Here is a 19121-nt window from a genome sequence, read left to right as displayed (position 1 = left end):
AATATTTCCTCCTTATTACTTGTTGCAATTTTATATTTATGCCATCACATAAGGCTTCTCTTGTGTTTTCACTTTCACTCTTTTCATCTGACAAAAAGTCCACAAGTGTGGGGAGAATTGGCAGTCTTCTGCATGTGCCCATGACAAGATTCAGTTCAGGCAATGTGACACTCAAAAAAAGAGTTGCTTCAAGCATTGCTACAGCTTCCACAGGAAGCCATACATTAGTTAAATTACTTGTGTACATAATATCAATTTACAGATCTAAGTTTGAATGGAAACCAGTGACCTAACCCACATTGATTAGATCTTCAACCTAAGTGCAGAAAAGTGAGAACCTCACACTGTAATTAAAGACTTCATCTCCAAATCAAGACATCTAGACCAAGGCATCCAAATTATTATGATCCCTAAATTTTGCCAAAGTTCAATCTTAAAGGTTGCAGTGGATTGACACCAGCCAGCAGCCAAACACATACCCTTCTTTTCACTCACTCCCCTCTCCCTGGGGTTGGGGAGAAAAACAAAAGGAAAACAAAAAGACCCATGGATCAAAACAATGACAGTTTGATAGAAAAGGTAAAAGCCATGCAGGCAAGTAGAGCAAAAAAGAGAAATTAATTCGCTACATCCCATTGGCAGGCAGACGTCCAACCACTTCCAGGAAAGCAGGGCCTTAGCACACAAAACAGCTGCCTGGGAAGACAAATGCCATAAACACTAATATCCGCCCTTCCTCTCACTTTTCCTGATCTTTTATTGCTTGAGTATGATGTCATATGGTATGGAATATCCCTTTGGTCAGCTTGTGTCAGCTGTCCTGACTATGTCCCCTCCTCGTCTCATGCTCACACCCAGCATATTCCTATTCGGGCAGGGCAGTGAAAAGAGAGAAAGCCTTGACACTAAGCACTGTTCAGCAGTAGCTAAAACACTGACATGTTATCAACATTGTTTTAGCCACAAATGCAAGGCACAGCACCATACAAGCTGCCATCAAGAAAGCTAACTTCATAACTTCATCCCAGACAGACGCAATACAAACATTAAAGCTGAAAGATTGAAAAAAACCACAATCTTCTACAGTTAGCAACTGCTTAGCACTAGAAACACCTACATGCCATACCCAAATCAATTTAACCCTTCCCTATGTTCTATTTTGCCAGCTTTACCAGTTCAGGACCCAGAAAGAAGGTGCTGCCAGCTTCTCTTCTTTGAAGTGCTTCATGTAGGAAACATTCACAAAGCATGCCAGAGAGAAGAGCACAGATCAGGATGTAATTTGCAGTCACTGGATTCAGTCTCCTCCTGTCGTAGCCAGACACTGGTCACTGTCATAAAACATTGAGATTGTGCCATATTGCTGCACTTGGGAAGCTTTTCGAAAAGTTCTACTTTACCATGGCTAGTCTGAAAATTAAGTCTGTTATACTTGTAGGCCAGTGTATAATTACAGATTAAATTCTTAACAGTCCATGAAAGCTTCACACAAATTTGAGCAAAGGGTCAGCAGATTATTTGAAAGGAGGCAGCAAAAGGTGGTAATCCTGCTCCATGCAAAAGCTAAGAGGATAGGACTAGCTCACTCAGGAGAGATGCAACCCTATCCTGACCTTTATGTTCCCTCTATTCTCTGTCTCACCCTGTGAACTTTGTATTCCTTTCTTTACAGAGGCACATTTTCACATGGCTGAAGTAAGGAACCTGAGAGGGATTTTAAATGTCCTCTTGTAATCAGCAATGCTTATTTGTGAGCTGTGGGTAGGGTAAGTACCTGCTAAGGTACTGGTCAGGTGGGTCCAACTCTACACTTACATGTTTCCCTGTGTCCAAGGGCTCATTTTTTAATCTTATTAAGTAGTTAATCCAACAGGCAGAGTCTGAGAAGAGCAGGGACAGAAGACATGATGGAATTCCAGAAGGTGATTTTTTTGTGAAATAGTATTTAGTGGCACTACCAACAACAATGAAAATAGTCACAAATGTTAACTTGAAATGAAGTCAAATGTTGGACATAAAATGTTTGAGGTAAAATTTTCCACTTGAGACAACTATCTCATCTTACTGTTTTGAAAACAGATACTTACTGTATTGATTCAGATACAAGCTGCTATAGACCACACAAGGCATGTGAACTAAAAGTGGTACCCACAAGACTCAAGAGAGATGCCTCATAAGAAGCCACACTGAACTGATGATGAGAAAAGTATTTAGAGAAGAGCTGAAAAGGCCTTAAAAGGCAAACTTAGACCAATTAATCAGCTTTGGAGACAGTCTGGGAAGAAAACAGGTAGAGTGGACAGAGTTGGTGAAAGTTACTTTAAAAATAAACACTGAGACTGAGAAAAACAAAAAAAAGTGTCCAGGGACACATGTGTTTCCTTCTGTGATTACCTTCCACTGGAATCCAGAACAAGTAGCACAAATAAAACTGTCCCTCCTCAAATTTTCAGAACAGAACTGAAAGTGAAGTCACTGGGAACAGTGCTTTAAAATATCTGGAGGCTGGATAATACCAAACATGACAATTCTGAGAAAAAAAAAAAAAAACAAACACTCTTGCTCCTTTAAAATTCTCTAAAATCAACAGATAATATTTTTCTTAATGTGTCTGTGCCTCTGCTCCCCATACATAAATGGAAATATCTTTCAGAAGGAATATCAGCCTAAGTGCACAAACATACCTGCAAAGTCTTCACCTGCTGTAGTAATGAGCACAGTAGAAATAAGGGAAGTAAAAACTGTGTCTTCAAAGCAGAATTTGGAGAACATGTAGTAAGTAAATCACAGTTTTGCATAACACATGTACATAAAAAGTTGAATAGCTGGCCATTGAGTGATACCACTGACCATTTGCACAGAACAAATCTGGGATCAGTCAGCAGTGTTTAACATGACAAGAAACTGCTCCATTTTGCAAATGTGCTACAGAGTGATACTATTTTCACACCTTTCCTAGTTTTTCAGCATTTGACTTTGCAACCTTAACAATGTTCTTTTAATGTGATTTTCTCATGGAGAAATATATTCATGTCAAGTTATTTAATTAAAGTAGCTACAGCCAAAGAAATACATCTCAGCCTCCCTATATGCTTTATCTACATAGACTTTGCTCAATCTCCCTGAGAGCTCAGTTTCAAATATGTATTACAAACCTGCTTTCATGAATGGATGTGTTAATAATAATACAGCCATTTGTATTCAAACTCCAGCTGTCTCACCTTTAGGGACCCTTTTTCTCAGAGATTTGATTCATTATTAGTATAGCTAACAAGGTTCCAGTTTCTCAATATCAGTCTCCTATTTAGTTCTAATTTGTAATATCACAACCTTTGCTTAACCTCAACTGCAGAGAAGTCTTCCCGATTCTATTCTAGACAGCAAAGTTGCATTAATTCCTCAATGCAGATTTAGATCAATGAAAAATACTATGTTAAAAAGTCTTTTTCATCCAGAGAATTTGGTATGTTCTTAGTACCAGCATCTTAGTATGTCCCCAGGATACAAAAAAATCCTGGTCGTTCATCTCTTTGCTCAAAAGGAAACTTATACTTGAAATATTTCATACGCAGACCTGTACCATGAACATTTCCAGCTTATTCCAACAGCTCTGTCTCCAGAAAATGTGCAGTTAATGTCTGAGAAATAAAGGAGCATATCTCAAGCTCAGGACGTACACTATAGTTTTAATAAAATAAAATGCTGCTTTCCCAATCACATTTATCCTATTGTATCATTATAGCTCATCAACTTATTTTGTTAGAGTAATTTATGAAGACGTGAAACAATCTATCATTTCTAAGAGTCATTCATGTGGTAATTCAGGCACTGAATTATTTCATTACAGGGCCAAGTAGTCATAAAGCTAGTTTTGGGGTTTTTTTCAGATGTGATTAGATCTAAGAAAGTTTTCATTTAGCAAAACAGAATAGTCTAGATGTACTAATCGAGGAAAACTTACGATTTTCCTGCATTTGACATCAATAAAATAAATGAGAAATGTTTAGATTGTATATGTATTCTTCACACATTGATCACCACCACTGCTCAGTGTTGGAGAGTTATTTAGAATTTTGGGGCCTAAACTGCCTGTGAGTTCCTAGTCTCGCTAATAATAAATATTCCACCAGACCCTCTCTCTTTAGATAGCATAGACATATTAACCCGCATAAACACACAAAAACTTTGGGTCATTTATTAAAGTTCAGTAACTTAAGCTAATGTCAAGTTAAAAAAAGGCTGTTAACAGAATACTTTAAAATACATTCCTCAACAGCCAGGACCACTTCCTGGTTGCTTGAATGGTTCAAGAGAAATTATAGAATAACTATATCTTCCTTTCCTACATTTGGCCTAGCTGCTTCCAAACACACCTTCCTAGTGCTAGAGTAAAAAAATTTTTGCACATTTGGTTGACATAAATGGTAAGTATAAAAATTCAGTCAACAACTTTCATTGCTTCTCTTACAAAAGAACCTCAGCAGAAAAGGGAATTTCAGTCTTTGGCGCTGAAACTCCAAGTCCATAAGCTAAACAGACACCCTAAGCCCAAGCACCTTTTCTGTACTAAGATGAACAATGACCAGCTTTAAGGTTTATAACAGATCATTCAGACAAAATGCCAGTGAGAATCCTCCGGTTACACAAATTAGAGAATAAAGGCGATGTCACAAGTTGGAGCTATCAGACACATCTGCCTGTTTATGTGGTACGAAATGTTCAAATTTAGGAAGAATTGCATTTTTAGTAGTACCGGGTTCTGAACAGAGGGACCTTTTGGTCTCTAAATGAAATCAATGCCTACAACAGAGCCAGAGCTTAGAGGCAGACATTAGCATTGAGCTGAAAGATCTTTAGGAAGTATTAACTTTGTTTCAGGGCTGACATATACAAAACCAATGGAGTATTTCAGACATAGTTACACAAATATGATCACTGAATTATGTAAAAAGACAGTCATCATGATCAACAATATTGTAGAAATTTCCTACCTCACTTGCCATGCTATTTTAAGTCATAAACTCACACACGTTTATACCCATATCTTAAGGAGCTCTGAGCCTATGAGCATAGGCTGAGAGAGTTGAGGTTGTTTAGCCTGGGGAAGAGAATGCTCCGGGGAGACCTTACAGCAGCCTTCCAGTACCTAAAGGGGGCCTACAGGAAAGCTGCAGAGGGACTTTTTACAAGGGCATGTAGTGATAGGACAAGGGGTAATGGCTTTAAACCAAAAGTGGGTAGATTAAGATTAGATGTAAGGAAGAAGTCCTTGACTGTGAGAGTGGTGAGGCACTGGAACAAGCTGCCCAGGAGGCTGTGGATGCCCCATCCCTGGAAGTGTTCAAGGCCAAGTTGGATGGGGCTTTGAGCAACCTGGTCTAGTGGAAGGTGTCCCTGCCCATGGCAGGAGGGCTAGAACTAGATGATCTTTAAGGTCCCTTCCAACCCAAACCATTCTATGAGTCTATTATTCTATGATTCTATGCTTAAGAAGACCATCTACCATCTAGTGTTTGCTACTTTGGCAAAATGAGCTAAAATATTATCCTAACTTTGATGACTGCCTGAGAAAATATATATCATATTTAGCAAATTATGCATATTTTTTCACAAAAATGACCAAGTTTCCAGTGTTGATTCCTCTCTTCTATTCTTAATGTCCATACCATAACAGAAACAAAAACATAGATCCAGAGCTGCACTATTTATAAAACAAATTATTTTACAGACTGAAATATTAAACAGGAAAAGTAAAGCCAAGGTGTATATCCAAATCCAAAGTGATTGGAAGCAGACACACCTGAATTCAGAAAGCAGGTACAACTAGCTAATGAAGAAGAGCAATTGTAGTGTTTTCTGGCTTGCAGGTAGGTTTATATTTAGTATAATAGTTCTCATTTACATATATTTCCACATTATACCCTTTAAACAAAACAAAACAAAACAGAAATATTTTGGCTCAGAAAAATACAAAGATACTAACTTGAAGAAGGAAAAATATGCCAATCACACGAAACAAATTTAAAGTAAAGTTTCTGAGGTTTTAAGACCTCAGTGGAGATTCACGGAATTTTATTTTATGTAACCTAGTGCCTACATCTTAAGCCTTTATGACTTTCAAAAGATCTATAGGTTGTGCTATAACAGCAATGACATACCATCAGCTGCATTTTTCCAACAATGTCTGTCATTGCTTCTTTGTCATTTGTTGGCAACAATTTTGCCAATAATTTTATTCTTTATCTTCAGAAGTTTCATTAACAAATCGGAGAGCACCATTTTTAATGCTTAAAAGATACATCAGATCTATTCCAATTCTTCATATTAAGTTATAAAAGCATTCAAATGTAAAAAAAAAAGTTTTTCTGAGACTATCACTGAACCCTCTTCACATTCTTTCTTAATGACACAAATGTTAGAAATACATGGGAAAAAAAGGGAAAAAAACAGCTCTAATTTTTCAAAGAATCACGTATTCATTTAGCCATATAAAATCCTCTTTACATAAAATGAAAAGAACACAGCTAGATTCTGAGTAATTTTGCATAACTGTAAGTGTGATTTTCCTTCTCCAGCAATCTTTTTTTTCCCTCCAGATTTTCAACTTCTTTCTTTTGGTATGTACACTTTCAAATTATCTAGGTTGCCTACCATCAAAGATTAACTATCTATCTCCCACACCACAATCATCAATAGATTCTAATTGTTCTGATTGTTTCTATTTATCTGCCTCCAGGCCCTTAGGTATCTAACTGGGCTGGATGTAGTGTCCCAGTGCTAGAAATAAATAAGAAGCTGGAAATAAAATAACTACATAAGAAAAAGCCCATTACACAATGTGTTCTTTTTTGAATAGTAAATATAATCTGTACTCTGCTGTAGAAGTAACCAGCAGCTCATGGATTATTACATTGCTAAGACTACCCTACTATTGCTAAACCAATGGAGTATCTCCATGCTCTTCAGTATTTCACTCAATAATAATAAGTGGAAAAGCAATCCTTTGGAAGAAAAATCAAGCAAGTAATTGGATTTTTTTCCTGGGATGTGAAGCAAGTATATGTAGTATCACTTATGTATTGGAAGACTTGTATCAATCCTTGGAGCTTTCACTCCCCCTTTCCTACCTCCAGCAACAAAATTTATTGGTTTACTGTTTGTTTCCAAAAGATGCAGAAATAATTTTTTCAAACTGTCTTTTAAACAGTCTAGAAGTTAACATTTACATCATTAATTTCTGTAAAATGCTCCTGTTGTTATACAGTCTTCAGTGTCTAGGGAAGATGTAGTGAAAGTTGCAATTAAAATTATTTCATTAAACATATTCAGCCCATTAAGTTGTTCAACTTTGCATTAAAATCATTAGTATCTCACATGTAGCAAGAAATATATGTGGCAAGTTGTGACAGTTGTAAACAGAAAATAGACATACCTTTTTCTTTACCAAAAACAGATATGCACATACACATACTGAATAAGTAAATTTGTATGTGTAAAGCTTCTTCTTTTCCTTGTACATTTTACTCTTAAAAAATATTTGCCCAAGTTTCCAACTTTCTTTATGGAAAAATACTGCAGCAGATTCTGTTTAATAGTTGCATCTTTTCACTAGAGTGCTATCACAGTTTTAGGTTTGGCCTCGGTCTAGCAGCTTGCCTTCCAAAGTTACTCAAAATGAATCATGCTAAAATCAGATAAATGCTGTTTTGACTCCAGTTTGAATCTGCTTACACCTGAGAACTGTTACTGGTGATTATGACAGGATCTAAATATCATTGCCAACTATGGAAGGAAGGAGTTTCATGTGCTTTCACTACTGCTGTTACTTAGCAGCCAAACAGCCTCCACTGTAAATCCCATATCTGATTATGTTATGTATTTCTCAAGTACATAACAAAAACTGTCCTCAAACTTACATGATCAACTGAAACACATTACTTGCCTATTAAAAAGAAAATGTGATCTCTAAAAATGCTCTGCTACCGTGAAAAATTGTTGCAATTGTACAAAGAATGAACTGGCTATAAACAGGACTGGAAATATAAATTGTTCTCCTGTGAGCTCTCTAAAATCCCTGACCAATCAAACACCATACAATTAAATGGCAAGCAATTTATTTTTACATTAATTTAGTCAATCAAGACCTATAGAGAATTACAAAGAAAAAATTATAGGGCAAATTCTCCATATTGTTGTTGAGCAGGAGACCAGCATTATTCCATTAGCTTCAGTGAAGGTACACCAGGCAAGATCTGGCATCAGAATGAGACCCAAAGCTTTTGAACACTAATAAAACTTGTACTATGAAATTTTTAATTTATATTTTAATTTCTTTAGAAATGATGCAGTGCTTGTTTCCTCAAGTAATTATTTCACCAGACATGGACCCCTTGGTCCTGTTCTACTCCCAGATACAAATTCGCAACTTTGGCATTGGACCCAATGCTTCATACCTTGCTCAAGCAAGTGTCAGAGGAGTTCTTCACAGCAAGAGGTAAGGCTGGTTTGCCTACAGAGAGCATTTCTAAAACAGATAAATCTCATCCTTTTCTTTTTTGTTTATTACTTATAAAAAGATAGAAGTATACAGTACTTGAATTAAAAGGTCAAATGTTGCTGTTTTCACCAAAGAAAAATTCCACTAAGAAATCTGCTTAAAGATGTACAAATGCAGGATCTGTACAAATATTTTTAAACCAAAATGAATACTAGCTGGGTTGTCGACGTAGTCAGGACAGTATGTACGCACAGTTCAGCTAGGAAACCAGGGCCAAAGGTTGTACCTAAGGATGCAATCATTGTGTTTGAAAAAAGGTCAACGTATCATACAAAAAGAAGGAACTTTAAGAGGTCACTTGTTCCACCTCTTTGCTCTCAGGCACTATATACCTAGATGATCCTGACAGACTCTTATCTATCACACCATCACAGTTTCTTCAACAAAGAGGAATGTGCATTATTAATTAGACAGTAATATAACAAGGTACTACACTCCAGCCAGTGGATTCTCACCAAATTCTGTTTCTCTACATTCAGCACTTCAAGGCAACCTGTTAGTTGTCTGCCTTTTTTGATACACTTGAGCTTTTTGTGCTGATGGATTACTCTCACGACCTAATTTTTAACTCAGAAGCTCACTTTGCTCCACTTATGCATATTAAATACAAGTACTAAAGTTTGGGTTTAATTGGATTCATTATTAACCAAGATCCAAATCCAAAACTCCCTGTAGTCAGTCAATGGGAGTCCTTCAGACTTTACCTCAGTAGTTTTCCTTCTTTGCCAAGTTACCATGTAACCGCAAGTCCTTTCTAAGCACACCCATCAATGACTTTTCTTTCTAAGGATGAACAGGGATAGAGTTTGTCAAAAGTTTTCAGAAAACTATGAAAAGTGTCTCAAAAATGAGCACACATCAAAAACACATTGAAATAAATAGTAAAATATTCTACGAGGTGGGATAGTTTTGTCAACAAAAGGAATAGACATCAGAGCTAGATCCACACAAAAAAAAGCAGAGTATTCCCTTCAACAGTTTCTAGGGGCGTAGCATATCTCATTCTGTAGGACATCATAGCCTGTATCTCTGCTCTCAACAGGTACAGAAAGTAAGAGCAAGTTCTTCAGATGCAGATAGCATTAGTCAAGTCCAGGCAGTTAAAAAGATTAAGCACAGTCTGGAATTGCCTGTTTCTCTACATAGAGTATAGGTGGACATGTAGGGTGAGTACTTCAAATGTATGTATCCTCTTCTGCTAGTGCCTATCAGCTTGGTTATATGAACCCAATCTTTACTAATCTTAGTTGTCACCTCTAAGGGATTATTCAACCACAGGAGAAAAGAATACTCAGAGATAAGAGTTTTTCATTTGTTGGAGTTTTTTTGCCAAAGCAGTTTTATTTTGCCTAAAAGGCAAAGGTGAGAGAAGATTAACTCTTAGACCAGTTTGTAGTTTCTCCTGTAAAATGGAGCACTTATGAGTTAGTGGCTCTGCAGACTGTTGACTTGCTTATACAAAGTAGATCAATGTCAGCAGGGTATTTCCTGACCTCCAAAAGTCTGTTGCCTGGTGGATAAGGAAATGTTTCTGAGGTGGAAATATAAGTTCAAAAATGCCCCAAACAAGGAAAATAATTAAACACAGATTTATGAGATCTTTGGTGAGCACTGAGCTGTGTCATACAGGACCACATCACCATTTGTTTTGCCTACCTTTAGACTACAATTATATGAATCAACAACACTCATCAGACTAAATAGAATTAGTTGGATGAAAAGTAAGTGGTTTTAGCTTACAAAAAGTTGAGGAGAAGGAAGGAAAGGAAGGAAAAGAAAGGAAGGAGGGAAAGGAAATTAGGCTGTGTATGTTTTCCCTGTAAAAATAAAAAGAAATATTGGATAACACTCAACTAGGGGAGAAAAAAAGGAAAAAAAAAAAAAAGAACTTTCTAAAATAAGTACTTGTAAAAATTGGACATAGGAATTTCTTTTTTTTCTCAGTCAAATAACAAGGACATATAATATGAAAATACATACTGGGAATAGTATAAATGACAGGATACAAACAGAACAACAGCACGCATTTAAAAACTAGATCGGGAAATAGGCAATTGGCTAAACTACCCTGGGGAGTCCCAGTTTCATCACTCAATATAAACATTTCTCAAAAGATGCAGCTGCAAAGTTACCTGATAGAACAGATCTTCAGAAAGAAATGTTCAAGCGTGTCACTAAGGGTTCCTGAACGCTTTTCAGTTTCACTATTGCCCTTGCTGGGAATACCTAGCCTTCCTGCATTTCATTGCTGCTAAAGATTTCTGTATTTTTCACTGACAGAAAGGTTTGTTGAAAATTAAAAAGCAAAAAAAATCCCATTGAGATCCTTGGTATAAGAACACCTGTGAAATGAGCAACACTACAAGTCAGAGAGATTTGGTGACAAAATGTCACCAGGCAAAACAGCCCATAGATGTGATTGTTTTCATACTTTAAGTCTGTCTGATGACGGTTTATAAAGCAGATATATGGCAGGGGATGGGGATAAAATACTCTGAACCTTTTGCCTGCTTGAACTTAGTAAACTGTTGACCAACTTCACGAAAGCTAGTGCTTTATTAGCTTTAAAGTGAGGAATTGACATAGATAATAAAGGTGTTTCTTACGCAAAATGGTTTTAAAATATTTTGTAAATATTTTTCAATACATAGAGCACAGATCTCATAGTGGCTTATGATTAAAATACTTAACACCTTCATGTCTGTAATGATACTGTTAGTGTTACAGCATGTAGACACATATTTAGCTAACGGTCGCAAGAGCATTCCAGACGCCTTTAGAAGACCTTGAACAGAATAAACAAGAAGACAAAAAAAGAAAGATGCCAATTAGAAGAACACAGGTGCGCATTCCACGATAAAGGGAGCTTGGCACAAAGAACCTCAATTCGGCAGTTTATCTTGACCAATTAGACTGAGACAAGTTTTGCATGTTTTAGTTGGTATAACCAATTATGTCGTATGTTTATGCACGTGTACAGAGTTAGTATAACCAATTATATTTTATGTTTATGTGCGTGTACAGTGTTGATATAACCAATCATATTTTATGCTTGTGTGCCTGTACAGTGACTTTGCAGAATATGTGACTATAAGTATGTGTCTGTTTTAGCAATAAAGGGTCGTCTGTCATCTGCTTTCAACTTTACAGGCGTCCGTCTACTTCAATCTCCTCAACAGCACTTTACAGACCCTACATGCAACAACCATTCCAATCATTCTGAAGTGAAACTACTTCTGGTGAGAATATCATATCTGCTCTTTTTAGGAAATCTGTCAGTGGTAGATAGGGCTCATGTAGCAGAAGGTGTGCAGGGAAAACACAGATTAAAAAATGGCATATCAGAACTTGATCAAGATAGTTATGCTGACATTTCACATCGCCTTGGAAACTCATGTAGTCAGAGAATATGAACTGCTTCTAAAGATGACTACCTGAAATGAGTATTTTCATATCAAACATACTTTTCACATGCCTTCAAAGCCCTACTTTTCTCACTTTATTGAATGAAAACAAACCAAAAACATTTATCTACTGTTTACTCCCTCCATCCCCCAGAAGCAGGCAGATTTTGTATATTCTGACCACTCCTCTGTCCCCAGTCCAGCTGACGGCATGGCTTCCTCAAGGTGACCTTATATGAGGCAAGAATTGACCATGTCTTTCAGCTGGTGGGTGGGTTGTCAGAATGAAAATACATAATGCCATTGTTACTGCTCTCATCTCACCCAAGCTTTCCCGGAAAGAATCATGTTCCGGAATAATATTTTAAATAGATAACACTGAAACACAGACCAGACTTTGCTGTGTTTAATTGGCATAGGCCTCAATAAAGCCAAAAAAACAGTTTATGCTTGCCGAGTCTGACTTGAATACAACTAACACTAAATGTAACAAAATTTATTGTTAAATATAAAAGCAGATGTCCTTGGATGACCCCCAAATTTTCTTCCCTGATGCTTTCCTACTATTTTTTGTGTTAACCTTTCAATTTAAAGCTGTATCACACGTGAGTATTCTGTGGAGGGTGGCACTATGTTACTTATTTCTATTCAGGAAGCATTTCTTCCTGCAGTTTTCTCTTTCTGGGGAGAAAAATGAAGAAAAGGGCACCAAAGCAAAGTGATAAAATCTTTTTTACAATCCATATCTGGGGATAGAGTGTTTTGAAATACTATCACATTTTATTATTGTTTCTGTCATGGAAAATATTCTATCATTTCCCACAATTAATGACAAGAAGTTTTAATCACATATGATGCCAATCATGTTACTCTTTCAATCCTCTTTATCTTGCTATGTCATTCTGATGTCTCCCTTGTCCTGTGGGTGTGAAATGTGCACTATTATTAGCTCATTAGGTCTTCTAGCCTCTGGTTCAGTGAAGAATGATTCACTATATTTCTTAGCCATTGACAGTTTCAATTTCTTAACCTCTAAATTTCTCTTGATATATGTCTTGCCCCTTCTTATTTCAGCCTTCCAGAATATCCCTTGGCACTATGTTCTGAAGTCAGCCCCGTCATCCCATACACAGCAAAACTAAGTATAATTTTCCTCTGCCACTCAAGCTTTTAATTCCACCAATTTATTCTTACTTCATTATAAATTCAACTAACTAACTGAGTTGGTTATTTAGTATTTCCTCATATAATGAATAAGATATCTTCCTACGGTTCTGCTTCTGTTTTTCAGTTTGGATTTTCCGATTTAGATACACCACTCCTGTTTAAAAAAACTCATAAACAGTTTTAAAAACAGACATATGAAAATATTGACTTCCCTACAAAGGTAAATGCTTTCTAATTTGCCGCTAACTGCTTCAGATCTCACAAGTTAGAATTTTGTAATGAATTCCAAGCATTTTTTTCAAGTTATGCCTAAAAACTGTACAGTAAACAATTAAAAGCCTAGGCTAATTCCCCCTAATTCATTTGAAAGACTACATTTAACTTCAGTGATATGGAGACCACGATCGCTGGCTATCTCTTTCCTTATACAGCTGATAATATTGTTTACTCCATACCCTTAATGTTTATCTCTCTAGTTGCCATAGAAATGGGCTCTTATGTGAGAGATCATTTGGTTAATTTGGGCCCCAATTACCTCACTACTAAAGCATATTCTAGCTTAGTCAGACAAATTTAGAAAAGTCTGCTTTTTCGTTCACAAAATTATTTGCATTAAAAAAAGGATATTTGCATTAAAAATTTTTATTTTCTTAAAACGTTCAGAAGTAGACATCTTTCTTTTTTTTTTTTTTTCTCAACTCTATTCACCTGTAGGGGCCTGTGCCTGAAACCTTAGTTACTGAGATCAAGCTGGCCTTTTGGCCTCTCTGTGCAAAGCGTAATCACAAGGCAAACACCCTACAGTTAAAGGCAACATTTGACTACCGTGGGTGGCAGCTACGTTCCTAAGGCCTCATGTCTGCCAGATGCTAAATAAAAGTGATGAGATTCTTAGAAGTTGTCAGTATTGGCTAAGCAATCTGTAGTTAGTTGTAGCATAGATATTCAGCATCTATAAATTTCAGACCAGAACCTAGCATTTAGGTTTATGTGTTCTGAAGTTAAAAATGTCAGCCTACTTGTCTGTGTCTATAAATATATATATTATAACACCCCTTAGATCCAACATTCTCATTAGGTTCATCCTATTTTAACCAGAACCACTGCTATTACACTTGTTCTTTCCTCCCCATACTCTGTCTGTAATACTGTCTCCATCAATACGCTGGAGACCTTTAACTAAAAACAGTGTACCTCTTTCTCTAACCAGCATGGAAGGAAAGTTAGCAGGAGGGAATTTTTTTTATACACTTTTGAGAAGGTTTTACATAGAGAAAGAGTAACTGAAATTTAGGTTGGTAATAATTAAAGCAATTAAAGTAGCACTTAAGTTGCTGTGTATCTCAACAATGCATTGTTACAGAGGGAATGAAAAGGGTTTGATACCAGTTAAGAGAGGTTTTTTAATCCTTCTTTTAGTTCTTAACAGAAAGTATTCTATCTGAGGGGGGGAGAACGGGCAAAATTACCTCTCCCATTGGAGAATTTTTAATGCTTCCCAAGCCTTACAGAAAATTTAGTTGAAAATATAAATGGGAGAACCTCTTGTTTTATTAAAAAGCTTGTTTTATGAGTGCAACTTACTTGTGTCTATTTAGGTCAATATATTTTTAGGCTACAAGAAAATTTTGAAGTCAAACTACCTGAAGTCCTTCACAGCACAAGATACAGAAACACATCCAGCAATTTTGCCATCAAATCTTAACTTCTTGTTATGGTTGAACATATTTTCTAGAGAGACATTAACTGGTAGGGACTACCATATTTTCAGATAAGTTGTTCCACTCATTGAATGACCCTGCTGCTTTTTTTGGCAAGGTTAAATAGTTTTCCATTATCAGATATGTATTCTCTAGGTGCCTGTAGGCTAGTCTTTTCTCGATAAAGCTAAGTAGATTGATCATCCACAGCTTATGACTGACAGCATAGTCTCCCATTTTTTACAGTACACTTTCTGGAATCTGGCATCAGGAATGGACACAGAATTCTATTCATATTCTTACAATGTCGTATTCAGAGGTATTACTCTTTCTTACTCAATATTCTGCTTTTACACTTAGAGTTTGTACTCTGAGCTTTGTAATAGGACTTCAGTTAGTGAACCTGTCTTTAATTGTACCTCCATTTCATGGTCTCAGCAGTCCAGGACAGTGTTGTCCACTTTCTAGCAAAAGTCTTTTTTTCTCAAAACAAAGAACCACAGATCTTTGTTTGAGTCTGCATTTAGCTGAAGTAAAATGAATTTTATTTAAGAAAACTTGTGTTGCCAAGCAATTCTGTCCTTCTTATTTACTTTTCACTTTCTCCACTTCCATGGAACTTTCTCAGTGTTACCTGGATTGCCTCTAACCTGATTGCGACAACTCTGAATATTAGGAGTTCCTCATCTAATTCTTTTACCACTTTTCTGTTCAAATTGCACAGTTTTGCTAATGCAGAGTTTTTAATAAGTTTTTATAACTTTTAAATTTGGAAAAAATCCTTATCACAGACAGATCATGTACTATCATGACACGCTACAAACACAAAACAGTAACTTTAAAGTGGCTCTACATCCAGCCAAACATTTTATGCAGTATCTGGTCTATGCTGGTAACTGCGTAAGAGAGAGGTGGGGAGGAAAGAGAGATGAAACAATTCCTATGGAGCTTAGTGTCATTAGATGGCCCAGAGGATCTTTCCACAACTAATTCTGCTATTCCCAGGCACAAGTCCAACACTCCATTCCCTTCTATCCTCTTTGGACCCATCCAGCCACTTCCCTAGGATTTCCATATTAACCATCGCTCAGGGCTGGGAACAAGACAAACCAGGGAAAACAGAATGTCTTGCTTCTCCAGTGCCCAAAACATCACTCAATGGCACTGGGATACATAAAGAGATACACTTCTCTGTGCCCTCTTTTTTCTTTTAATCCTGCAAAATCTATAAACCACCTTAGATTAGCAGTCCAAAAGCCATTGATGTCTTACGACCTACAACTTAAGGCATCAAAGTACATTTTTTAAATATTCATTAAAAAAAAATCTATAAATCCTGTAAGATAGGATTCCTTCAAGTATGTACAAGAAGAAAGAAAGCGGGTTTTTGTTCTGTTACACATAATTTGTGATTTATTTTATAGTTAAAATATATCCCAGCACCTAACAGTTTTTCTTGACTCTGTAAATTCTGTACTTCATTAAAAAGCTTCCATAAAACTACTTCTCCTCAAATCCTTTGCCAATCCACCTAGAGTCTCAAGAAATAGAAAAGTTACATTTGGTGCGAGTTTTGACTGGTATTGTTTTACCCATGGTCTTTGAAGAGAGCCATGAGGTGGCCTATACATTCATCTCACAGACTATATCACTGGATAGATCTCTCAAATCTTTCAATGAGGAAAATTCATTATTAAGCTTATCCTGAAACTTCTTCTCAGACATTTATCTTGTACCTTTTAGCTTGTATATTTTTGTAAACTGTTTCTGATACTAGCTTGTGAGAGCAGTTCAGTCACAAAAGATCATTCACAACTTTCTCTATCAGATTGCCTTTATTCCCTTTTGTCATTAAAAGAATCCTAATGTACTGAACTGGTTTTTTTTCCTAAGACATCAACTTGCTGGTCTTAACAGATGAAGTAGTATTCATGACTATCTGGAGTTAGTTACTTATCTTTCATATACTGTCAGTGTATTACTAATTTCAACAAAATGATGAAATTTCACAGGGCCTGGGAGTTATAATTTGTGTCTGCTTAATAAATGAAAATTCCACTGGAAAACACCATCCCTCTTAACACATCAGATACATCTACAGAGCTGATGCACTCCTCATAATGCAGAATTATTGCAGAAATACCACACATCGTACCATATTCATCTATTTCATATATAGAGTTAATTCCAGAGGCAGAATAATTTTGCTTGGATTTCTTTTAGCTTGCATACATTTAAGTTTGTGAGAGAAACAGACATATATCCCAGATGAGAAGGCTCATGTACAGTGGAACTGAGTAAGTATCAGACAACAGTTAACCTACATTTACATTTTGGAATCAGCCTTTGCTCATTGTATCAGTCAGAAACTTTAAAAATTAGAAACCTTTTTCTTCCAGGGAAGAAAGAAGATAGTCAGAAAAAAAAAAATTCCCTGGAGTTTCTCAAGTGAATGCTTCTGCTAAATTCAAATTTATATCTCTGTGGTGAAGGTCCCTTTTATGACTCAGTCTTGCTCTCTTGCTACATCTTGATACATCAATATCAAATGGATTTCATGTGTGCAAAAATAGATGGCATCCCTCTGAGGTATTGCCAACGCAGTGTCACTGCAATATGTGCCGTATTAGTGATTAGGTTGTTAGCAGAAGAGGGAAAGTAAAATTGAGAAAAGTACAGTCAGAACAAGATTCTCTGAATTTGCTGTTTCCTGTGACATGAAATTTTATTATTCTCATTTCTGAGTTCGCAACATTCATACACAGAGTCTTTATTGTCTACTAAGAGTGCAGTGGAGCATTTTCCAGAATTAAAATCCATAATAAATCCATAATGATCTGTGAAACTAAATAAGTAATGTACAGTATATTTCAGCAAATGCTCACCAAATGTGAAGCCTTTCTATGTGTTTTGTGCCCTTGAACTTTTGAGACTTTATTTTAAACATGGTAGAGAAAACCTGAGTTACCTCACACACTAACATTCATTACTGTGGCAGCTTAAGCAAAACTAAACATACACAACAGTATGGGATCTAAAGGAGAATCTAGGAATTAAGATGGCTTGACAGAGAGCTCTGGGGAGAAAGTCTTCTGGATCCACAGAAAGCACTATAGAACTGCTTTAGATTTACTGTTTATATTATTAAAATACAGGAGACTATTAATATCACAAAACAAATTTTGTGAACACAGATGAACCAAAGAACCTTTTAGCCCATTTTCTGAATCATAAACAAAGAACTCCATATACAGCTAATGAAAGAAATGTAAAGAGCAGAGTACTGTATTATCTTTATTGGATTACTCAGAAGCTTTAACAGAGTTACCATCAGAGGCTGTATAAATCAAAAATAACAACTTCTATAGGAAAGTGATCAACATCTAAAGAGAATGCCTTTGTTCCCTAAGATTGCACAGTTAGATTTAGATATTTCTGGTAGATCTTTGATGCAGCACATACATAAATAAAAATCTCACCTGGAAAAATCTCTGGAAAAATTTGCTGAGGAATTGATTGGATCCTTCTCTTTCAGTGCTTTAGACCAGTTAGTAGTAGTGTTATTCCCCTCTTTTACTCTGCCTGCATCCTGTTGATAGGTGAAGACTTCAGCAGTACAAGCTGGATTGTGTGTCTCGAGATACCATGATGAACCATTAATCTTTTCTACTTCAAAATAAAAATTAAAGACTTCCAATTGGTCTATTGTTATCCAATACATGCTGCACTGTGGTTAATTAGAGTAGCTGCTAGGTTTGTCCTTGGAAGTCAAGAGCTTGGTTACACAGATGGCTCTAAAGAAAGAATTTAAAGAAAAATCTTTACAATGTAACTACAGTAAACCTCTTTTGTAGTATATTTGTATATGTTTGTTCTCAAGTTATTTCAGGACACTCCATAAAATGCCAATGCTAAAGAGACTGTACAAATGGATTACACATTCAGCAATTGTTCGTAATGTTACAAAACTGTTTAACACAAAAAGAAAACATGAAGGTTATTCTATACAGTTTAAGGTGATTGTACAGGAGATAAAAATTCCTCTTAACCTTTATCTTAAGGGTATTGTAAAGCTTAATTAAATAAGGCTTACAAAGTACTTTGAGCCCCTCAAATCATGAGTTGAATATATGCAAGATTCCTTTCTGGTTTTAACACTAAACACAGCAATCATCTAGTTATATTTAGCACTATATAGGTAATAATAGATAGGAGCCTGACTTCTGCTCTGACCCTTGCTTGTACAGGTTTCTGAACCACAGAGCTAAATCTGCCAGCTTGATATTCTTGAAT

Source organism: Harpia harpyja, chromosome Z (genome assembly GCF_026419915.1).
Source record: "Harpia harpyja isolate bHarHar1 chromosome Z, bHarHar1 primary haplotype, whole genome shotgun sequence".
Classification (NCBI taxonomy): domain Eukaryota; kingdom Metazoa; phylum Chordata; class Aves; order Accipitriformes; family Accipitridae; genus Harpia; species Harpia harpyja.
Note: the sequence above shows the minus strand (reverse complement) of the source record.